This window comes from Panulirus ornatus, chromosome 20 (genome assembly GCF_036320965.1).
Source record: "Panulirus ornatus isolate Po-2019 chromosome 20, ASM3632096v1, whole genome shotgun sequence".
NCBI classification, from domain to species: Eukaryota; Metazoa; Arthropoda; class Malacostraca; order Decapoda; family Palinuridae; genus Panulirus; species Panulirus ornatus.
Genome location: NC_092243.1, coordinates 46,087,709 through 46,111,766, shown reverse-complemented (window position 1 = coordinate 46,111,766; position 24,058 = coordinate 46,087,709).

Sequence of the window (24,058 nt, the reverse complement as noted above, 5' to 3'; positions counted from 1 at the left end):
GTTTTGGAGAGAGGAGCAAATATGCGGTCTGTTGTGGATGGGAGAGCTTGGGAAGTGAATCAGTTGTTGTTCGCTGATGATACAGCACTGGTGGCTGATTTGGGTGAGAAACTGCAGAAGCTAGTGACTGAGTTTGGTAAAGTGTGTGAGAGAAGAATGCTGAAAGAAATGTGAATAAGAGCAAGATTAATAGGTACAGTGGGGTTGAGGGACAAGTCAATTGGGAGGTAACTTTGAATGGAGAAAAACTGGAGGAAGTGAAGTGTGTAAGATATCTGGGAGTGGATTTGGCAACAGATGGAACCATGGAAGCGGAAGTGAGTCACAGGATGGGAGAGGGGGCAAAAGTGTTGAAAAATGTGTGGAGGGCAAGAACATAATCTCGGAGAGTAAAAATGGGTATGTTTGAAGGAATAGTGGTTCTAACAATGTTATATGGTTGCGAGGTGTGTGCTATAGATAGAGATGTGTGGAGGTGGGTGGATGTGTTGGAAATGAGATGTTTGAGGACAATATGTGGTGTGGGATGGTTGATCGTGTAAGTAATGAAAGGGTAAGAGAGATGTGGGGTAATAAAAAGAGTGTGGTTGAGAGAGCAGAAGAGGGTGTTTTGAAATGGTTTGGTCACATGGAGAGAATGAGTGAGGAAAGATTGACAAAGAGGATATGTGTGTCAGAGGTGGAGGGAACGAGAAGTGGGAGACCAAATTGGAAGTGGAAAAATGGAGTGAAAAAGATTTTGAGCAATTGGGGCCTGAACATGCAGGAGGGTGAAAGGCGTGCAAGGAATAGAGTGAATTGGAACGATGTGGTATATAAGGGTTGACGTGCTGTCAATGGATTGAACCAGGGCATGGTTTACCCCAGACGCTTCACATGCCCTGGTTGTCATGTGCAATGTCATGTGTAAGCTGTCATGTGTAATGTACCAAAACCACAGCTCCCTTTCCACATCCAGGCCCCACAAAACTTTCCATGGTTTACCCCAGACGCTTCATATGCCCTGGTTCAATCCATTGACAGCATGTCAACCCCGGTATACCACATCGTTCCAATTCACTCTATTCCTTGCACGCCTTTCACCCTCCTGTATGTTCAGGCCCCGATTGCTCAAAATCTTTTTCACTCCATCCTTCCACCTCCAATTTGCTCTCCCACTTCTCCCTGTTCCCTCCACCTCTGACACATATATCCTCTTGGTCAATCTTTCCTCACTCATTCTTTCCATGTGACTAAACCATTTAAATACACCCTCTTCTGCTCTCTCAACCACACTCTATCTATTACCACACATCTCTCTTACCCTCTCATTACTTACTCGATCAAACCACCTGACACCACATATTGTCCTCAAACATCTCATTTCCAACACATCCATCCTCCTTTGCACAACCCTATTTATAGCCCACACCTTGCAACCATATAACATTGTTGGAACCACTATTTCTTGAAACATACCCATTTTGCTCTCCAGGATAACATTCTGGCCTTACACACATTCTTCAATGCTCCCAGCTCCTTCAATCCCCCCCCCCCCACCCTGTGACTCACTTTTGCTTCCATGGTTCCATCAACTACTAAATCCACTCCCAGATATCTAAAACACTTCACTTCCTCCAGTATTTCTCCATTCAAACTTACCTCCCAATTAACTTCTTCCTCAATCCTGCTGAACTGAATAACCAGATTTACTCTCATCTTTCTTCTTTCACGCACTTTACCAAACTCAGTCACCAGCTTCTGCACTTTCTCACCCGAATCAACCACCAGCGCTGTATCATCAGCGAACAATAACTGACACTTCCCAAGCCATTTCATCCACAACAGACTGCATACTTGCCCCTCTCTCCAAAACTCTTGCATTCACCTCCCTAACAACCCCACCCAGAAAAAATTAAACAACCATGGAGAAATCACGCACCCCTGCCGCAAACCAACATTCACCGGGAACCAATCACTTTCCTCTCTTCCTACTCATACATATGCCTTACAGCCTTGATAAAAACTTTTCATTGCTGCTAGCAACTTACCTCCCATACCATATACTCTTAATGCCTTTCTCAGAGCATCTCTATCAACTCTATCATATGCCTTCTCCAAATCCATAAATGCTACATACAAATCTATCTGTTTTTTAAGTATTTCTCACATACATTCTTCAAAGCATACACCTGATCCACACATCCTCTACCACTTCTGTAACCGCACAGCTCGTCCCCAGTCTGATGGTCTGTACACGCCTTTACCCTCTCACTTCCGCTTTCATGGTTCCATTCGCTGCTAAGTCCACTCCCAGATACCTAAAACACTTCTCTTCTTCCAATTTTTCCCCATTCAATTAACCAATTAACTTGTCCCTCAACCCTACTGAACCTAATAACCTTGCTCTTATTCACATTTATTCTCAGCTTTCTCCTTTCACACACTTTTCTAAACTCAGTCGCCATCTTTTGCAGTTTCTCACTCAAATCACCCACCAGAGCTGTATCATCAGTGAACAACAAGTGACTCACTTCCCAGGCCCTCTCTTCTCGAACAGACTGCATACTTGCCCTTTCTCCAAAGCTCGTTCATTTACCTCCCTAACCACCCCATCCATAAACAAATTAAACATCCATGGGGACATTACCCACCCCTGCCACAGACCGACATTCCTGGGAACCAATCACTCTCCTCTCTTCCTACTCGCACACATGCCTTACTTGATCGCCATTTTTGGGGTCAGCGAGGTAGTTCCAGGAGACAGATGAAGAATGGTCCATGCACTCATATACACCATATATACATATACATATCAACATATATATATATATATATATATATATATATATATATATATATATATATATATATATATATATATATATATATATATTTTTTTTTTTTTTTTATACTTTGTCGCTGTCTCCCGCGTTTGCGAGGTAGCGCAAGGAAACAGACGAAAGAAATGGCCCAACCCCCCCCCCCCATACACATGTACATACACACGTCCACACACGCAAATATACATACCTACACAGCTTTCCATGGTTTACCCCAGACGCTTCACATGCCTTGCTTCAATCCACTGACAGCACGTCAACCCCTGTATACCACATGACTCCAATTCACTCTATTTCTTGCCCTCCTTTCACCCTCCTGCATGTTCAGGCCCCGATCACACAAAATCTTTTTCACTCCATCTTTCCACCTCCAATTTGGTCTCCCTCTTCTCCTCGTTCCCTCCACCTCCGACACATATATCCTCTTGGTCAATCTCTCCTCACTCATTCTCTCCATGTGCCCAAACCATTTCAAAACACCCTCTTCTGCTCTCTCAACCACGCTCTTTTTATTTCCACACATCTCTCTTACCCTTACGTTACTTACTCGATCAAACCACCTCACACCACACATTGTCCTCAAACATCTCATTTCCAGCACATCCATCCTCCTGCGCACATCTCTATCCATAGCCCACGCCTCGCAACCATACAACATTGTTGGAACCACTATTCCCTCAAACATACCCATTTTTGCTTTCCGAGATAGTGTTCTCGACTTCCACACATTTTTCAAGGCTCCCAAAATTTTCGCCCCCTCCCCCACCCTATGATCCACTTCCGCTTCCATGGTTCCATCCGCTGACAGATCCACTCCCAGATATCTAAAACACTTCACTTCCTCCAGTTTTTCTCCATTCAAACTCACCTCCCAATTGACTTGACCCTCACCCCTACTGTACCTAATAACCTTGCTCTTATTCACATTTACTCTCAACTTTCTTCTTCCACACACTTTACCAAACTCAGTCACCAGCTTCATTTATTCATTTTGCTTTGTCGCTGTCTCCTGCGTTTGCGAGGTAGCGCAAGGAAACAGACGAAAGAAATGGCCCAACCCACCCCCATACACATGTATATACATACACATCCACACACACAAATATACATACATATACATCTCAATGTACACATATATATACACACACAGACATATAAATATATACACATGTACATAATTCATACTGTCTGCCTTTATTTATTCCCATCGCCACCTTGCCACACATGGAATAACAACCCCCTCCCCCCCTCATGTGTGCGAGGTAGCGCTAGGAAAGACAACAAAGGCCCCATTCGTTCACACTCAGTCTCTAGCTGTCATGTAATAATGCCCGAAACCACAGCTCCCTTTCCACATCCAGGCCCCACACAACTTTCCATGGTTTACCCCAGACGCTTCACATGCTCTGATTCAATCCATTGACAGCACGTCGACCCCGGTATACCACATCGATCCAATTCACTCAATTCCTTGCCCGCCTTCCACCCTCCTGCATGTTCAGGACCCGATCACTCAAAATCTTTTTCACTCCATCTTTCCACCTCCAATTTGGTCTCTCACTTCTCCTCGTTCCCTCCAACTCTGACACATATATCCTCTTGGTCAATCTTTTCTCACTCATTCTCTCCATGTGACCAAACCATTTCAAAACACCCTCTTCTGCTCTCTCAACCACGCTCTTTTTATTTCCACACATCTCTCTTACCGTTACATTACTTACTCGATCAAACCACCTCACACCACACATTGTCCTCAAACATCTCATTTCCAGCACATCCACCCTCCTGCGCACAACTCTATCCATAGCCCACGCCTCGCAACCATACAACATTGCTGGAACCACTATTCCTTCAAACACCCATTTTTGCTTTCTGAGATAATGTTCTCGACTTCCACACATTCTTCAAGGCTCCCAGGATTTTCGCCCCCTCCCCCACCCTATGATTCCGCTTCCATGGTTCCATCCGCTGCCAGATCCACTCCCAGATATCTAAAACACTTTACTTCCTCCAGTTTTTCTCCATTCAAACTTGCCTCCCAATTGACTTGACCCTCAACCCTACTGTACCTAATAACCTTGCTCTTATTCACATTTACTCTTAACTTTCTTCTTTCACACACTTTACCGAACTCGTTCACCAGCTTCTGCAGTTTCTCACATGAATCAGCCACCAGCGCTGTATCATCAGCGAACAACAACTGACTCACTTCCCGAGCTCTCTCATCCCCAACAGACTATATATATATATATATATATATATATATATATATATATATATATATATATATATATATATATATATATACAACATGTGTACGTGTAGGAAGAGAGGAAAGTGATTGGTTCTCAGTGAATGTAGGTTTGCGGCAGGGGTGTGTGATGTCTCCATGGTTGTTTAATTTGTTTATGGATGGGGTTGTTAGGGAGGTAAATGCAAGAGTTTTGGAAAGAGGGGCAAGTATGAAGTCTGTTGGGGATGAGAGAGCTTGGGAAGTGAGTCAGTTGTTGTTCGCTGATGACACAGCGCTGGTGGCTGATTCATGTGTGAAACTGCAGAAGCTGGTGACTGAGTTTGGTAAAGTGTGTGGAAGAAGAAAGTTAAGAGTAAATGTGAATAAGAGCAAGGTTATTAGGTACAGTAGGTTTGAGGGTCAAGTCAATTGGGAGGTGAGTTTGAATGGAGAAAAACTGGAGGAAGTGAAGTGTTTTAGATATCTGGGAGTGGATCTGGCAGCGGATGGAACCATGGAAGCGGAAGTGGATCATAGGGTGGGGGAGGGGGCGAAAATTCTGGGGGCCTTGAAGAATGTGTGGAAGTTGAGAACATTATCTCGGAAAGCAAAAATGGGTATGTTTGAAGGAATAGTGGTTCCAACAATGTTGTATGGTTGCGAGGCGTGGGCTATGGATAGAGTTGTGCGCAGGAGGATGGATGTGCTGGAAATGAGATGTTTGAGGACAATGTGTGGTGTGAGGTGGTTTGATCGAGTGAGTAACGTAAGGGTAAGAGAGATGTGTGGAAATAAAAAGAGCGTGGTTGAGAGAGCAGAAGAGGGTGTTTTGAAGTGGTTTGGGCACATGGAGAGGATGAGTGAGGAAAGATTGACCAAGAGGATATATGTGTCGGAGGTGGAGGGAACAAGGAGAAGAGGGAGACCAAATTGGAGGTGGAAAGATGGAGTGAAAAAGATTTTGTGTGATCGGGGCCTGAACATGCAGGAGGGTGAAAGGAGGGCAAGGAACAGAGTGAATTGGAGCGATGTGGTATACCGGGGCTGACGTGCTGTCAGTGGATTGAATCAAGGCATGTGAAGCGTCAGGGGTAAACCATGGAAAGCTGTGTAGGTATGTATATTTGCGTGTGTGGACGTATGTATATACATGTGTATGGGGGGGGTTGGGCCATTTCTTTCGTCTATTTCCTTGCGCTACCTCGCAAATGCGGGAGACAGCGACAAAGTATAAAAAAAAAAAAAAATATACAACAGCATATTTAGAGTTATCAATCTTTCTTATGTTCTCTGATTTTTCTGTATTATTCTACCATTAGGTGGCTACTCAAACACCAGCTGATCATATTTATCCATCAATTTCAATCAAGCTTTTGCCTTTACAGAGGCATCATCAGGAATGTACAAAAAGAGAAAAAACTGTATCACAAACCTTGGATATGATTTGAAAAATGCAAACAAAATGTTAAAAAAAAACCTAGGACATAGCACATAAAAAGATTGGAAAAATACTAAAAGCAAAAAAAAGAAAAACGAAAAATATTCTGAATGGTAGTTTGAGTTACAATCTAAGTACATGTACACCACCAATTTTCTGACACTTTTGGTTCCAAAGCCTTGCCGGATTAACCATTTTGCCAGACCAGCCATGGTCACGTAATAATAATTCATCAACACACCTCTAACCCAATAATTATACATCTCCCATATGTCTAAAGTATACCATGGACTACTAGAAATTCAAATTAAGAATATTAAATGTTTGAGCACCCTAAGATGGTAAGTCTGTCCTTAGATTGTTTGAATCCTGTGGGGTCTTCTTCGTCTTCTCTTGTTAGTGTTTTCCTAGGTGTGCATCACCAAAATAACGCAGTTTCATCTGCATTATAAACCTGCTCAGGACTGAGGTGCTTATCAGCTACGAGTTTTGCAAATTCATCCACATACTCGGCAGCTTCTTTGTGGTTTACAGACCGCTTTTCTCCGCATACTTTATTCATGGAAATTTCATGACACCTCTTGAATCTTTGAAGCCATCCTTCACCACAGACACGCTCGTGTTGTAGTTTAAGTTCTTTATGGAACAACTTAGCCTGGTCCATTATCATGCTACCTGACAAGTCCACTCCATCACTCTGACGCTGTCGAAACCATTCCATCATCACTCGATCGTGCTCTGTACTCTTACCATCTTTCATAGTTTTTCTAATCCTCATTTGCCTCTTGGAATCGCTGTTTGCATAGAGGATTAACACAGGAGAACAATATTAAACGAGGTAGGAATGTTGAAAGTCCATCACTTAATACACTAAGTAGGGCCAAGGAAGACCATTATTGTCTGGATGTGGAGCTGAGGTCAGGCTGGGCTCATCTGATTCTCTCTAACTTTTGTAACCCAGAACAGTGTTCCTGCTACACAGAAATGGCGATTGTGCCTCATCCATCCTAAAATAGCATTAAGTCGATGTCCTGTTGGCGGGCCATCAAAGAGCTGTATGGCGGTGAATGGTTTCTAATATCTGCAGTCTCCTCTGATCACTGCAACTGGTAATGATTTTGGTGTTATTCACTATAAACTCCCTTGTTAGTCTCATTCCACGTTTTTGTTCATGATGTTTGCTTCCACCTTCTTGTACGTGGAGCAAGAGGTGACAGCTCAGGGTGTAGGTTGTATTTCCGATGTAGTTTATGTGGTGGGTCTGATGGTCCTCAACACTGCATCAGTACTCATATACCACATCCGTATGATTCAAACTTCCAGAGTGACCAAATATATTGTTATTCATTCCGAGCAAACGTTTTTGAATTGTTGTAATATATTATCAGACTGATATTCCTGTCTTCATCAATCGATTTGTAGTTTCTGGCCAAAATATCTCACATGATCTCATCCTTCAATATGTTGTCGTAAATGTGTTCCTATAGTAAATTCTAATGCTGTCACGTTGAGGTTGTCTATTTGCCATGTGTTTACAGTGTTATCAAATTCAGTATTTGAATATCCATTGTTGAATAACATCTGCTGGACACGTCAAAGCTCTTGATCGCTCTCCTCATGTGTACACGAATGATACTACTCTTGTAATTTTGAGCACACTTGTACAATGGCACTATGCATGCATTCCGCCAATCCCCAGGCACTTCACCATGGTCCATACATACACTGAATATCCTTACCAACTAGTCAACAACACAGTCACTCTGTTGTTTGATAAATTCCATAAAGCTTTCACTACCTCTTCTCTCTTAACTAAACCATTCTCCCTGACCCTCTCACTTTGCACACCAGCCTGACCAAAACACCTTACATCTGCCACTCTATTGTCAAACACTGATCTGGGAGAGGGGGCTGTCCTTGATGGGGGAGAGCCTGCCGCTCCTGGTGATGTTGCCAACTCCATGGTTTTATCTGTCCCCAACTCTCCATGTGTTCTCCAAACCCAATCCGTTGCTTCTTTTGCCACAGACACTGTGTCCTACCTTGACACCCTAGGGCCTGGCCCCACCAATCCTTCATGGGGCAAGAAAGTGCTAAATGCCACGCTTGGGCATTTGCACCAAGAGAAAACCCTCTCTGCCATCAGGGTGGCCACAGAACATACCAAGAAGTTGGTAAGTTTCTGTGGCTCACCTTCAGACTACCAAAATCTTGGTGCAGGCAGAACAGAACCAGCAAATGAGGGCAATGGTTGCCGTATTGATGAGGTCCCTGTGTGGGGAAATTAGCTGCGTAGGGAGCAGTACAAAACAGTACGGTGGCTTTATCCGAAGAATAAGTCGCTGGCCACTGGACAGGTACTCAAAGATGAATGCCACATGCATCTTTTGCACAAGCCATCACTGCTTCCCTAAATACATCCCATTCCTCCCCCACTTCCCTCACGTCATTTGCTCCCACCTATTGCCATTCTACACTTGATCTCTCCTGGTACTTCCTCACACAAGTCTCCTTTCCAAGCTCACTTACTCTCACCACTCTCTTCTCCCAACATTCTTCTTTTCTGAAAACTCTACAAATCTTCACCTTCGTCTCCACAAGATAGTGATCCAGACATCTCTCCAGCTGCCATTATCAGCACATTAACATCTAAAAGATTCTCTCTCTCTCTTTGCCATTTCTCGTGTTAGCAAGGTCAAGAACAGAAGACTGAGCCTTTAAGGAAAATATCCTCACCTGGCCCCCTTCCTTGTTCCTTCTTTTGGAAAAGTAAAAACTGGAGGGCAGGAATTCCAGCCTCCACTTCCATCCCTTTTAGTCACCTCTTACAACACACAGGGAATACATGGGAAGTATTCTTTCTCCACTATCTCCAGGGATATATATATATATATATATATATATATATATATATATATATATATATATATATATATATATATATATATATATATATATATATGTGTGTGGATGTGGATGAGGATGTGTGGATCAGGTGTTTGCTTTGAAGAATGTATGTGAGAAGTACTTAGAAAAGCAAATGGATTTGTATGTAGCATTTATGGATCTGGAGAAGGCATATGATAGAGTTGATAGAGATGCTCTGTGGAAGGTACTAAGAATATATGGTGTGGGAGGCAAGTTGTTAGAAGCAGTGAAAAGTTTTTATCAAGGATGTAAGGCATATGTACGTGTAGGAAGAGAGGAAAGTGATTGGTTCTCAGTGAATGTAGGTTTGCGGTAGGGGTGTGTGATGTCTCCATGGTTGTTTAATTTGTTTATGGATGGGGTTGTTAGGGAGGTGAATGCAAGAGTTTTGGAAAGAGGGGCAAGTATGAAGTCTGTTGTGGATGAGAGAGCTTGGGAAGTGAGTCAGTTGTTGTTTGCTGATGATACAGCACTGCTGGCTGATTCATGTGAGAAACTGCAGAAGCTGGTGACTGAGCTTGGTAAAGTGTGTGAAAGAAGAAAGTTAAGAGTAAATGTGAATAAGAGCAAGGTTATTAGGTACAGTAGGGTTGAGGGTCAAGTCAATTGGGAGGCAAGTTTGAATGGAGAAAGACTGGAGGAAGTAAAGTGTTTTAGATATCTGGGAGTGGATCTGGCAGCGGATGGAACCATGGAAGCGGAAGTGAATCATAGGGTGGGGGAGGGGGCGAAAATCCTGGGGGCCTTGAAGAATGTGTGGAAGTCGAGAACATTATCTCAGAAAGCAAAAATGGGTATGTTTGAAGGAATAGTGGTTCCAACAATGTTGTATGGTTGCGAGGCGTGGGCTATGGATAGAGTTGTGTGCAGGAGGGTGGATGTGCTGGAAATGAGATGTTTGAGGACAATGTGTGGTGTGAGGTGGTTTGATCGAGTAAGTAATGTAAGGGTAAGAGAGATGTGTGGAAATAAAAAGAGCGTAGTTGAGAGAGCAGAAGAGGGTGTTTTGAAATGGTTTAGGAACATGGAGAGAATGAGTGAGGAAAGATTGACCAAGAGGATATATGTGTTGGAGGTGGAAGGAACAAGGAGAAGTGGAAGACCAAATTGGAGGTGGAAAGATGGAGTGAAAAAGATTTTGAGTGATCGGAGCCTGAACATGCAGGAGGGTGAAAGGCGGGCAAGGAATAGAGTGAATTGGATCGATGTGGTACACCGGGGTCGACATGCTGTCAATGGATTGAATTAGGGCATGTGAAGCGTCTGGGGTAAACCATGGAAAGTTGTGTGGGGCCTGGATGTGAAAAGGGAGCTGTGGTTTTGGGCATTATTGCATGACAGCTAGAGACTGAGTGTGAACAAATGGGGCCTTTGTTGTCTTTTCCTAGCGCTACCTCGCACACATGGGGGGGGCATGATGTTAATCTATGTGTGGTGAGGTGGCGATGGGAACGAATAAAGGCAGACAGTGTGAATTGTGTGCATGTGTATATATGTATGTGTCTGTGTGTGTATATATATGTGTACATTGAGATGTATGGGTATGTATATTTGTGTGTGTGGACACGTATGTATATATATGTGCATGGGGGGTGGGTTGGGCCATATCTTTCGTCTGTTTCCTTGTGCTACCTCGCAAATGCAGGAGACAGCGACAAAGCAAAATAATAATAATAATAATAATAATAACATATATATATATATATATATATATATATATATATATATATATATATATATATATATTATTTTGCTTTGTCGTTGTCTCCCGCGCTAGCAAGATAGCGCAAGGAAACAGACAAAAGGATGGCCCTACCCACCCACATACACATGTATATACATACACGTCCACACACGCAAATATACATACCTATACATCTCAACATATACATACATACACGCACAGACATATACATACATGCACGTACATCATTCATACTGTCTACCTTTATTCATTCCCATCGCCACCTCGCCACACATGAAATGACAACCCCCCCGCACTGTGTGCGAGGTAGCCCTAGGAAAAGACAACAAAGGCTCCATTCGTTCACACTCAGTCTCTAGCTGTCATGTAATAATGCACCGAAACCACAGCTCCCTTTCCACATTCAGGCCCCACAGAACTTTCCATGGTTTACCCCAGACGCTTCACAGGCTTTGGTTCAATCCATTGACAGCACATCAACCCCAGTATACCACATCGTTCCAAATCACTCTATTCCTTGCACGCCTTTCACCCTCCTGCATGTTCAGGCCCCGATCACTCAAAATCTTCTTCACTCCATCTTTCCACCTCCAATTTGGTCTCCCACTTCTCCTCGTTCCCTCCACCTCCAACACATATATCCTCTTGGTCAATCTTTCCTCACTCATTCTCTCCATGTGACCAAACCATTTCAAAACACCCTCTTCTGCTCTCTCAAGCACACTCTTCTTATTACCACACATCTCTCTTACCCTGTTATTACTTACTCGATCAAGCCATCTTACAACACATATTGCCCTCAAACATCTCATTTCCAGCACATCCATCCTCCTGTGCACAACTCTATCCATAGCCCACGCCTCACAACCATACAACATTGTTGGAACCACTATTCCTTCAAACATATTTTTGCTTTCCGAGATAATGTTCTCGACTTTCACACATTCTTCAAGGCCCCCAGGATTTTCGTCCCCTCCCCCACCCTATGATTCACTTCCGCTTCCATGGTTCCATCTGCTGCCAAATCCACTCCCAGATATCTAAAACACTTCACTTCCTCCAGTTTTTCTCCATTCAAACTTACCTCCCAATTGACTTGACCCTCAACCCTACTGTACCTAATAACCTTGCTCTTATTCACATTTACTCTCAGCTTTCTTCTTTCACACACTTTACCAAACTCAGTCACCAGCTTCTGCAGTTTCTCACATGAATCAGCCACCAGCGCTGTATCATCAGCGAACAACAACAGACACTTCCCAAGCTCTCTCATCCACAACAGACTGCATACTTGCCCCTCCTTCCAAAACTCTTGCATTCACCTCCCTAACAACCCCATCCATAAACAAATTAAACAACCATGGAGATATCACACACCCCTGCCGCAAACCTACATTCACTGAGAACCAATCACTTTCCTCTCTTCCTACACATACACATGCCTTACATCCTCGATAAAAACTTTTCACTGCTTCAAACAACTTGCCTCCAACACCATACATTCTTAGTATCTTCTACATAGCATCTCTATCAACTCTATCATATGCCTTCTCCTGATCCATAAATGCTACATACAAATCCATTTGCTTTTCTAAGTATTTCTCACATACATTCTTCAAAGCAAACACCTGATCCACACATTCTCTACCACTTCTGAAACCACACTGCTCTTCCCCAATCTGATGCTCTGTACATGTCTTCACCCTCTCAATCAATACCCTCCCGTATAATTTCCCAGGAATACTCAACAAATTTATACCTCTGTAATTTGAACACTCACCTTCGTCCCCTTTGCCTTAGTACAATGGCACTATGCAAGCATTCCACCAATCCTCAGGAACCTCACCATGAGTCATACATACATCAAATAACCTTACCAACCAGTCAACAATACAGTCAACCCCCTTTTTTAATCAATTCCACCGCAGTACCATCTAAACCCGCTGCTTTGCCAGGTTTCATCTTCCGCAAAGTTTTTACTACTTCTTCTCTGTTTACCAAATCATTTTCCCTAGCCCTCTCACTTTGCACACCAACTCGACCAAAACACCCCATATCTGCCACTCTATCATCAAACACATTCAACAAACCTTCAAAATACTCACTCCCATCTCCTCACATCACCACTACTTGTTATTACCTCCCCATTAGCCCCCTTCACTGATGTTCCCATTTGTTCCCTTGTCTTACACACTTTATTTACCTCCTTCCAAAACATCTTTTTATCCTCCCTAAAATTTTATGATACTCTATCACCCCAACTCTCATTTGCCCTCTTTTTCACCTCTTGCACCTTTCTCTTGACCTTCTGCCTCTTTCTTTTATACATCTCCCACTCATTTGCATTATTTCCCTGCAAAAATCGTCCAAATACCTCTCTCTTCACTTTCACTAATACTCTTACTTCTTCATCCCACCACTCACTACCCTTTCTAATCTGCCCACCTCCCACGCTTCTCATGCCACAGGCATCTTTTGCGCAAGCCACAAGCCATCACTGCTTCTCTAAATACATCCCATTCCTCCCCCACTCCCCTTACCTCATTTGTTCTCACCTTTTTCCATTCTGTTCTCAGTCTCTCCTGGTACTTCCTTACACAAGTCTCCTTCCCAAGCTCACTTACTCTCACCACTCTCTTCACCCCAACATTCTCTCTTCTTTTCTGAAAACCTTTACAAATCTTCACCTTCGCCTCCACAAGATAATGATCAGACATCCCTTGAGTTGCACCTCTCAGCACATTAACATCCAAAAGTCTCTCTTTCAAGCGCCTATCAATTAACACGTAATCCAATAACACTCTCTGGCCATCTCTCCTACTCACATACGTACACTTATATATATCTCTCTTTTTAAACCAGGTATTCCCAATCACCAGTTCTTTTTCAGTACATAAATCTACAAGCTCTTCACCATTTCTATTTACAACACTGAACACCCCATGTATACCAGTTATTTCCTCAACCGCCACATTACTCACCTTTGCATTCAAATCACCCATCACTGTAACCCGGTCTCATGCATCAAAATCACTAACACTCATTCAGCTGCTCCCAAAACACTTGCCTCTCATGATCATTCTTCTCATGCCCAAGTGCATATGCCCCAATAATCACCCATCTCTCTCCATCAACTTTCAGTTTTACCCATATCAATCTAGAGTTTACTTTCTTACACTCTATCACATACTACCACCACTCCTGTTTCAGGAGTACTGCTACTCCTTCCCTTGTTCCTGTCCTCTCACTAACCCCTGACTTTACTCCCAAGACATTCCCAAACCACTCTTCCCCTTTACCCTTGAGCTTCATTTCACTCAGAGCCAAAACATCCAGGTTCCTTTCCTCAAACATACTACCTATCTCTCATTTTTTCTCATCTTGGTTACCTCCACACACATTTAGGCACCCCAATCTGAGCCTTCGAGGAGGATGAGCACTCCCCGTGTGACTCCTTCTTCTGTTTCCCCTTTTAGAAAGTTAAAATACAAGGAGGGGAGGGTTTCTAACCCCCCTCTCCCATCCCCTTTAGTCGCCTTCTATGACACATGAGGAGTGCTTGGGGAGTATTGTTTCTCTCCTGACTGAAGAATGTATGTGAGAAATACTTAGAAAAGCAAATGGATTTGTATGTAGCATTTATGGATCTGGAGAAGGCATATGAGAGAGTTGATAGAGATGCTCCGTGGAAGGTATTAAGAATATATGGTGTGGGAGGCAAGTTGTTAGAAGCAGTGAAAAGTTTTTATCGAGGATGTAAGGCATGTGTACGTGTAGGAAGAGAGGAAAGTGATTGGTTCTCAGTGAATGTAGGTTTGCGGCAGGGGTGTGTGATGTCTCCATGGTTGTTTAATTTGTTTATGGATGGGGTTGTTAGGGAGGTGAATGCAAGAGTTTTGGAAAGAGGGGCAAGTATGAAGTCTGTTGGGGATGAGCGAGCTTGGGAAGTGAGTCAGTTGTTGTTCGCTGATGATACAGCGCTGGTGGCTGATTCATGTGAGAAACTGCAGAAGCTGGTGACTGAGTTTGGTAAAGTGTGTGAGAGAAGAAAGTTAAGAGTAAATGTGAATAAGAGCAAGGTTATTAGGTACAGTAGGGTTGAGGGTCAAGTCAATTGGGAGGTGAGTTTGAATGGAGAAAAACTGGAGGAAGTGAAGTGTTTTAGATATCTGGGAGTGGATCTGGCAGCGGATGGAACCATGGAAGCGGAAGTGAATCATAGGGTGGGGGAGGGGGCGAAAATTCTGGGAGCCTTGAAGAATGTGTGGAAGTCGAGAACATTATCTCGGAAAGCAAAAATGGGTATGTTTGAAGGAATAGTGGTTCCAACAATGTTGTATGGTTGCGAGGCGTGGGCTATGGATAGAGTTGTGCGCAGGAGGATGGATGTGCTGGAAATGAGATGTTTGAGGACAATGTGTGGTGTGAGGTGGTTTGATCGAGTAAGTAACGTAAGGGTAAGAGAGATGTGTGGAAATAAAAAGAGCGTGGTTGAGAGAGCAGAAGAGGGTGTTTTGAAATGGTTTGGGCACATGGAGAGAATGAGTGAGGAAAGATTGACCAAGAGGATATATGTGTCGGAGGTGGAGGGAACGAGGAGAAGAGGGAGACCAAATTGGAGGTGGAAAGATGGAGTGAAAAAGATTTTGTGTGATCGGGGCCTGAACATGCAGGAGGGTGAAAGGAGGGCAAGGAACAGAGTGAATTGGAGCGATGTGGTATACCGGGGTTGACGTGCTGTCAGTGGATTGAATCAGGGCATGTGAAGCGTCTGGGGTAAACCATGGAAAGCTGTGTAGGTATGTATATTTGAGTGTGTGGACTTATGTATATACATGTGTATGGGGGTCGGTTGGGCCATTTCTTTCGTCTGTTTCCTTGCGCTACCTCACAAACGCGGGAGACAGCGACAAAGCAAAAAAAAAAAAAAATATATATATATATATATATATATATATATATATATATATATATATATATATATATATATATATATATATATATATATATATATATATATATATCTTTATTATACTGTCGCTGTCTCCCGCGTTAGCGAGGTAGCGCAAGGAAACAGACAAAAGAATGGCCCAACCCATCCACATACATATGTATATACATACACGTCCACACACGCACATATACATACCTATACATCTCAACGTATACATACATATACACACACAGACATATACATATATACACATGTACATAATTCATACTGTCTGCCCTTATTCATTCCCATCGCCACCCCGCCACACATGAGATGACAACCCTCTCCCCCCCGCATGTGCAGCGAGGTAGCGCTAGGAAAAGACAACAAAGGCTCCATTCGTTCACAATCAGTCTCTAGCTGTCATGTATAATGCACTGAAACCACAGCTCCCTTTCCACATTCAGGCCCCACAGAACTTTCCATGGTTTACCCAAGACACTTCACATGCCCTGGTTCAATCCATTGACAGCACGTCGACCCTAGTATACCACATCGTTCCAATTCACTCTATTCCTTGCACGCCTTTCACCCTCCTGCATGTTCAGGCCCCGATCACTCAAAATCTTTTTCACTCCATCTTTCCACCTCCAATTTGGTCTCCCACTTCTCGCTCCCTCCTCCTCTGATACATATATCCTCTTTGTCAATCTTTCCTCATTCATTCTCTCCATGTGACCAAACCATATCAAAACACCCTCTTCTGCTCTCTCAACCACACTCTTTTTATTACCACACATCTCCCTTCCCCTTTCATTACTTACTCGATCAAACCACCTCATACCATATATTGTCCTCAAACATCTCATTTCCAGCACATCCACCCTCCTCCGCACAACTCTATCTATAGCCGGCACCTCGCAGCCATATAACATTGTTGGAACCACTATTCCTTCAAACATACCCTGGATCAGCAAGGTATGTATGTATTCTTAATATCCATGTTAGTATGGATGAAGACAAGATCTAACAATGATGATGTATCAGTCACTTTCATCCTAGTTAGCTCATTGACATGATAGTAAAAAAAATGTTTCTCTATACACTTTTAAAAACCTGTGTCTCCATGACAATCAACTTGAAAATCCAAATACCTCCAGCTTATCTCTTTATAATATCTTCAAATCTCTTATTATTATTCTACCATCTCTAAGAAGTGATTGTTTCAATGGTTCACATATCCTGATTGTTCCTTCATGGTTATCACTTTATTTCTATTCTGGATCATTAGCACAAAATGCACTTCTTCCCTACAGTTACTCTTCCCAGTATATTTTGTTTAAATGGGCTATCTTCCACTATTTCTTGAAAGTGCTATATATTCTATCAACAGAGCCAATTTTCTTCCCCTTTGCCTTTTTTTCCTTTATTACTATCATGGACCCCTCTGGGCAGAACAGGTTAGATCTTAACTCTTTAGTCAGCATAGTTTTGACAACAATATTATCAAATGCACTTTTCCCTATACAAGCCTTGCATTCCAGCTCATTACCACTAACTGTTAATCAATCCACATTTGAATACATTACTTTCAGTCTGACATCACCATCTCCTAACACTCACGCCTTCTCTGCAATGCTTTTGGAACTGCTCCATCCTCTTGGCTCTTGTGACATTTCCAATTTGGAGTCGTCTGACTGTTCTCTTTGCTTTTCTCCCTCTCTTCCTTCATCATATTTTATAAATATCACACTGAATTCCACCTTGTCTTTGAGTTTCTTGGCCATATGACTAGAAGCGTAACTGGTCACCCACTTTCATCTTGTTTATAACCACCAATTTTTCTTCTTTTTCATGAAAATCACATCTGGCAATCCTATAGGCTCAAGTAATCTTTAAATAACAATTTCCTTCTTCTTACCTTGTTCTTTCTTATCTGGTATATGATTTCCTTCCAAGCCTAAAATAATCAAAGATTTACATCTATCAACTTCCTACTTTACTAATCTTTCTAATTTTGGTGCCACCCACATTACAGCTAGATCTTCTGAATATAAGTGTCAATCTCTCTGTTTCTGACTTTCTCTATAACCTCTCTTTTCACTGGCAAGCACTGGTCTTGTATTCTGTCCATTTCTAAACCTTCCATCAACTAGCCCATAATCTTCCTTGATTGCTTCATCCTTAACAATGCATATTATTCTTTCAAGTCCTTCACTTAATATCCTGTGTACCTCCATTTGAATCTTTCCTGGTCTGTGTTCCCCTCCATCACTCTTCATGCTCAGCATCTGTTGATCAACTGCCAAAATTTCCCCTTCTATATATCCCTCCATACTACTCTCAATGGATTAAGTGTTTGTTTTAGTTCTTTTTCTAACTGAACAGCAGCTAATACTGCACTTCCCTGCCCCCTATTATTGACAGATTCTTTAGGTGCTTTAGTCCTTCCCTCTAGCTGAATAGTTGCCAATATTGCTCCTGCTGTACCTGCCTGTCTAACACTGCTTATAGGTTTTGTGTGTGTTTTGTCCACTCATGTTACTGAACAGACTCTAGTACACCGAGTACATCAGATTTTATTTACTTTTTAAGAGCCTCGCCTTCTTTCCTCTGATTATGTATCTCCTGAATGACTTCCACTAAACTGAGTTTTTGATTCCCTTCATTGAAATGTTTCCTTAGTTTTTTAACTCCTGATCTAAGTCATGTTTTCTTCTTTTTATGTTGAAGGCTCCAGTCATGGACAAAAGTTCACATCAAGGCCTGGCCCTAATTGAAATATAAATGGAATTATGAAAGGGAAAAATGAAAGGGAAAAAAGAAAAGATACCAGAAAGTATTCATGAATTTTGGAAGAAGTCAAAAACCTGTCTTTTAAATGTGCCAGGTCATTGTTATTGGGAATGGTATGAGAAGATAGATTGTCCTAAAGCTTTAATGTGTTGGGAAAGAAACTCTTATCAAAATGGCCCACCCTTGAGTTGCTGATGGCCACATAGTTATCATGTGACTCGACAGCTTGCCAAGTATTGCATGGTCTTGCTAGTGGTGAGGGCACATGCAGTTAGCTCTCAGGAGCAAAAACCAAAGTCATACCTACAAAAGAGAGAATGTGAACCAACATTGCAGCGTAGGGCAAGAGAGTCAAGTTTGGAAATTAACCAGGGAAAGTGTATAAGCTGGACTGCTTTTGACACAACTCTGTCAAGTAAGGATGCATAGCTAGAACCATCCCAGATGTGAGGATAGTGCTCCATACAAGGACATCTAAATAGGACACCCACATTCTTAGAGCCAGACTTAGTTATTCCTGTAATGTGGTCTATCCAAGAGAGAGTGGATGTTACAGTAATATCAAGTATGTTCAGTGAGCCAAGAGGTAGAATTACAGAACCATGAAAGGAGAGACAAGAATTGTGAGGAGTTTTCAATAGAAAGATGGGTAGAAACTGGGTCTTGGAAGCATTAAACTAAACTAGATTTCATCTATCCCACTGAGATATCCTATCCAAGTCTGAGTTTATAAGACGAGACTCAGATCTAATGAGAGAAGGAGCAAAGTTGAAGGATGTGGATGAATGCAGTGTTAAGTCATCAGCATATGTGTGGATTGGATTATTTGTGGTGAGGAAGACATAGAAAAAAGGAGAAAAAATGTAGGGGACATGACAGAACCTTGAGGGACACTGATGTTGATGGAGAAAATGGGGAAGGCCGATTCATCAACACCCATAGAGATATTTTGGCTGAGAAAAAGCTAGATATGAAGGAGCAAAGTTAGGGAGGGAAGCCAAAAGAAGTTAACTTAAAGATGAGACCCCAATGCAATACCCAGTCAAAAGCTTTGCATATGTTAAGGACAACCCCAAAATCTTTCAGGGATGATGACCAGACATTAGTAAGATAGGAAAAAATATCACTGGTGGACCTCACCTTACGGAAGCCATACTGGTGATCAGAGAGAAGACTTAATTTTCAAGGAGTCTAAGGATATAGGAGTTGAGGAGGGATTCAAAGACATCTACTATTTCCAAAATGGTAGATGTCAAAGCAATAGGACTATAGTTAGAGGGATCAGCATAGTCACCCTTCCTAGAGACAGAATCTATCAGTGCATGCTTCCAAGGCAGGAAAAGTTTTGGTTTTTATAAAGAAACAGAACAGACAAGTAAGCACAGGTGCAAGTTCAGAGGCACGCTCTTTCAGAACACGGGGATGGATGCCATTAGGACCATAAGCCTTGCTTGTGTCCAGAGAGAGAAGCACTTTTCCAACATTCCAAAAAAAACATATGTGGAGGGGCATAGGATTGGTAAGAGGAGCATCAGGGGATGAAAGAATGTTCGAGTCATTAAAGATGGAGTTAGAGGAGAAACAGGAACCAGAGTTGCTCACAGCTGTAGTACCATCAGAACAGAAAAGTGATGGAAAGGTAGATCCACAGAAGTTGTTTGAGATGCCCTTACCTAGAGACCAGCAAGACCTATCAGTGGATGATGGGGAGAGGTTATCGCACTTCCTTTGACTGAAGGAATGCTTTGCCTCATGGGTAATGTACTTGCAGTGATTACAGGTAGTGATAAAAGCTGAATGGGAGCCAGAGGAAGGAGAATTTTTCCGAGCCCAATATGCCTGATTCCATAACTGAATGGCTTCAGAACAGGAGATACTGAACCAAGATTGGATGAAGAGGTCATCTTGGAGGAAGAGGGGATAAATGCTTACATTTACACAAGAATAACCTCTGCTATGTGCTTGCCAGACTCTGAAGCATCACCGCATATTTATCCTTGGAAAATCTGAAAAGAAGTTATGTATGTTATTCTGGTCAGCTTTGTTGAGATACCAATATTTATGCTTAAAAGGGGCTGCTGGAAGGGTAGGTAGCATTAGAATAAAACATTTATGAGACTGTGATCAGATGAACCAACTGAGGGTGAGATTGTGTACTTACAGTGGGACTACAAGTGAAAAACAGATCAAGAATATTAGGAGAGTAGTCACAGCAGTTAGGAATATGAGAAGCGTGGGAGATAATTTGCTCTAAATCACAGTATTGAGAATGGAGAATGAGGGCTTCAATCCATTCCCTACAGTAAATGATGAAATTCCCAAGGTAGAGGATCTCTGCTTATGGGTGAGAGGATGCCACAGTCTCAGCATGAGCTTAGATAGTCAAAGAAAGATATCAAATTTGTAGAATTAGGAGAGCAATAGGCAAAACAAAGGAAACTGTGGTAGTTGGGAGACAGACCTTGGGCCACATAACATCAAAGTTTGGGGACTGAAGGTCCTTGAGGCCTGCAACAGGTGTGTTGATGTTGGAATAAGCACAAACGCCACCTTTGAACGGGGATCATGAGTAGAGATTATAGTTAGATATGAAAAAGGGACCAGTGAGAACATCATTTGACAGATGGTGTTCAACAGAGGAGAGGTTACTAGAGAGACCACATATGTTGGTATAGTGAATAGAAAAAGAGGGTGGTCTAACAGAGAGGGGAAGATCATGGGAAGACTGGTACTACTAATGCCAAAACCCTTCCTATCATTGGCAGTAGATTCAGGCAGAAACTTGGAGAATCTTAGCACCCCATGATGCTGGGGACAAGAAGCCATTGATTTGTTGGACTCTGTAATGATAATACTTAAAGATGTTTGAGTGGACAGGGAAAAAAAAGAAGCAAGGTTTGAGCAGGTGTATGGTGCGTGTTAGAAGATGGAAGGACTAGCCTTGTAGTCCCATTTTGATGAGACAGACAGTGAAACCAGCAAGCCTAACATGGAGAGTGTAAGATGGTTCTAGGCACTTCTTCACTGCTCCTCAGTCAGGACAGTAATACCACCCCAGGCAGCTTCTGGGATAGTCCTTGAGTTAGCTGAGGTATTGGGAGGGGCCAATACACTACCACCTGAGCCTTTCCTCTCACTGGTGGCGGTCACCCAATAAAATGTAGTAAGAGGAGTATGTCTTAAATTTGCAAGGGTCATGGGAGAGGCTATTACTCTACTTCCTGAGCCCCCTCATTTACTGGCAGCAGATTCACACAGTCATATGACATACTAGGAGAGAACTGTCATATGAAACATTCAGAAAACTTTATCATATGATGTGTGATGTAAAATGTTCTGGTTATATATGGCATGGGAGGAGAGCTGTGAGAAGCAGTGAAAAGTTTTTTATCAACAGTGTATGGCACATGTATGGGTAGGAAGAAAGGGAAGTGAGTAGTTCCAAGAGGTTGGTTTGCAGCAGGGGTGTGTGATATAACCATGGCTGTTTAATTTGTTTATGGATGGGGTGGTGAGGGAGGTAAATGCAGTAGTCTTGGAGATATGAGCAAGTATGCAATCTTCAGGGGATGAGGGGGGCCTTGGAAAAGTCAGTTGTTGTCTGCTGATGACACAGCAATGATGGCAGATTTGAATTAGAAACAGCAGAAGCTGAGTAAATGTGAACAAAAGCAAGGTTACTTACTAGGTTTAGCAGGGAAAAGGAGCAGGTTAACTGGTGTTTGAGTTTAATGGAGAAAAATTGAAGGAAGTGAAGTGCTTTAGATACCTGGGATTGGACATGAGTGTAAATGGAGCCTTGGAAGTGGAAGCAAGTCAAATGGTGGGTGAGTGGGCTAGGGCTCTGGGAGCACTGAAGACTGTATGAAAAGAGATATCATTATTTGAGAGGGCAAAAATGGGTATGTTTGAAGGTAGAGTAGTCCCAACATTATATGGATGTGAGGCACAGGCTGTATATTAGAATGTGTGGAGGAGGGTGGCTGTGTTGAAATAAAATGTTTGAGGACAATATGTGATGAGGTGGTTTGACTGAGTAGGTAGTAGAAGGGTGAGAGAGATGTGTGATAATAAAAGGAGTGTGACTGAGGGAGCTGAAGAGTGTGCTAAAATGGTCTGGACACAGGGAGAGAATGAGTGAGGAAGGGTTAACAAAGAGGATATATGTGTCAGATGTGGAGAGAACAAGGAAAAGGGGAACACAAAATTGGATTGGAAGAATGAAATAAAAGTGATTTTGAGTGCTTGGGCCCTGAACATGCAAGAGGAAGAAAGACATGCATGGGATAGAGTGAATAGGAATGATGTAGGATACATGTGTTGATGTGCTATCAATGGGCTGAACCACAGCATGTATAGAGGCTGTTGTAAACCATGGAAAGGTCTGTGGTGCTTAGTTGTGGAGAGGAAGCTGTGGTTTTGGTGCATTACACATGACAGCTAAAGAATGGACATGAGTGAATGCTGCCTTTCTTCACTCATTTCTGATGCTACTTTGCTAATGCAAGAAGCAGTGATCAAGTATGAAAAAAAGAGGATTTGTCTGTGGTATTTAAGGATCTGAAAGAAACATAAGTTAGTGTTGATAGAGATGCCTTTTGGAGGGGTATAAATAACCAGTGTGCGAGAGAGACTACTAAATGCAGAAGAGTTTTCATCAAAACTTTAAGGCATATGTTTAGCAGGATGACAAAAGAGTGAGCGATTCCTGGGGAAGGTTGGTCTGCAGCAATGCTGTTTGATGTCACCATGCTGTCTAATCTGTTTATGGATGAGGTGGTGATGTCAATAACTAGCTGTTAGTTATTAACATTGAGTCAGTAACTAACTGTTTTCTGATGACATCATATTGGTAGCAGATCTGAGTGAGAAACTGCAGAAGCAGTTTCTTAGTTTGAAAGTGCCTCAAAAGGGCAAGTTGAAATTAACTGATAATCAAACCAAGATTATTAACTTTAGCAGTAGTGAAAGACAAATTTGTTGGGCAGTAAGTTTGAGTGGAGAGAAATTCAAGAAAGTGGAATGTTTTCAATATCCAGGAATGGACCTGGCAACATGGAACAACGAGAGCTGAAGTGAGTCATTGGGTGGGTAAGGGAGCGAAGGTCCTGGGTGAACTGAGGAACGTGTGGAAAGATAGGTAACTACCTGTGAGGGCAAAGATGGGTATGTCTGATGGTAAAGAGGACACAATGGTATTGTA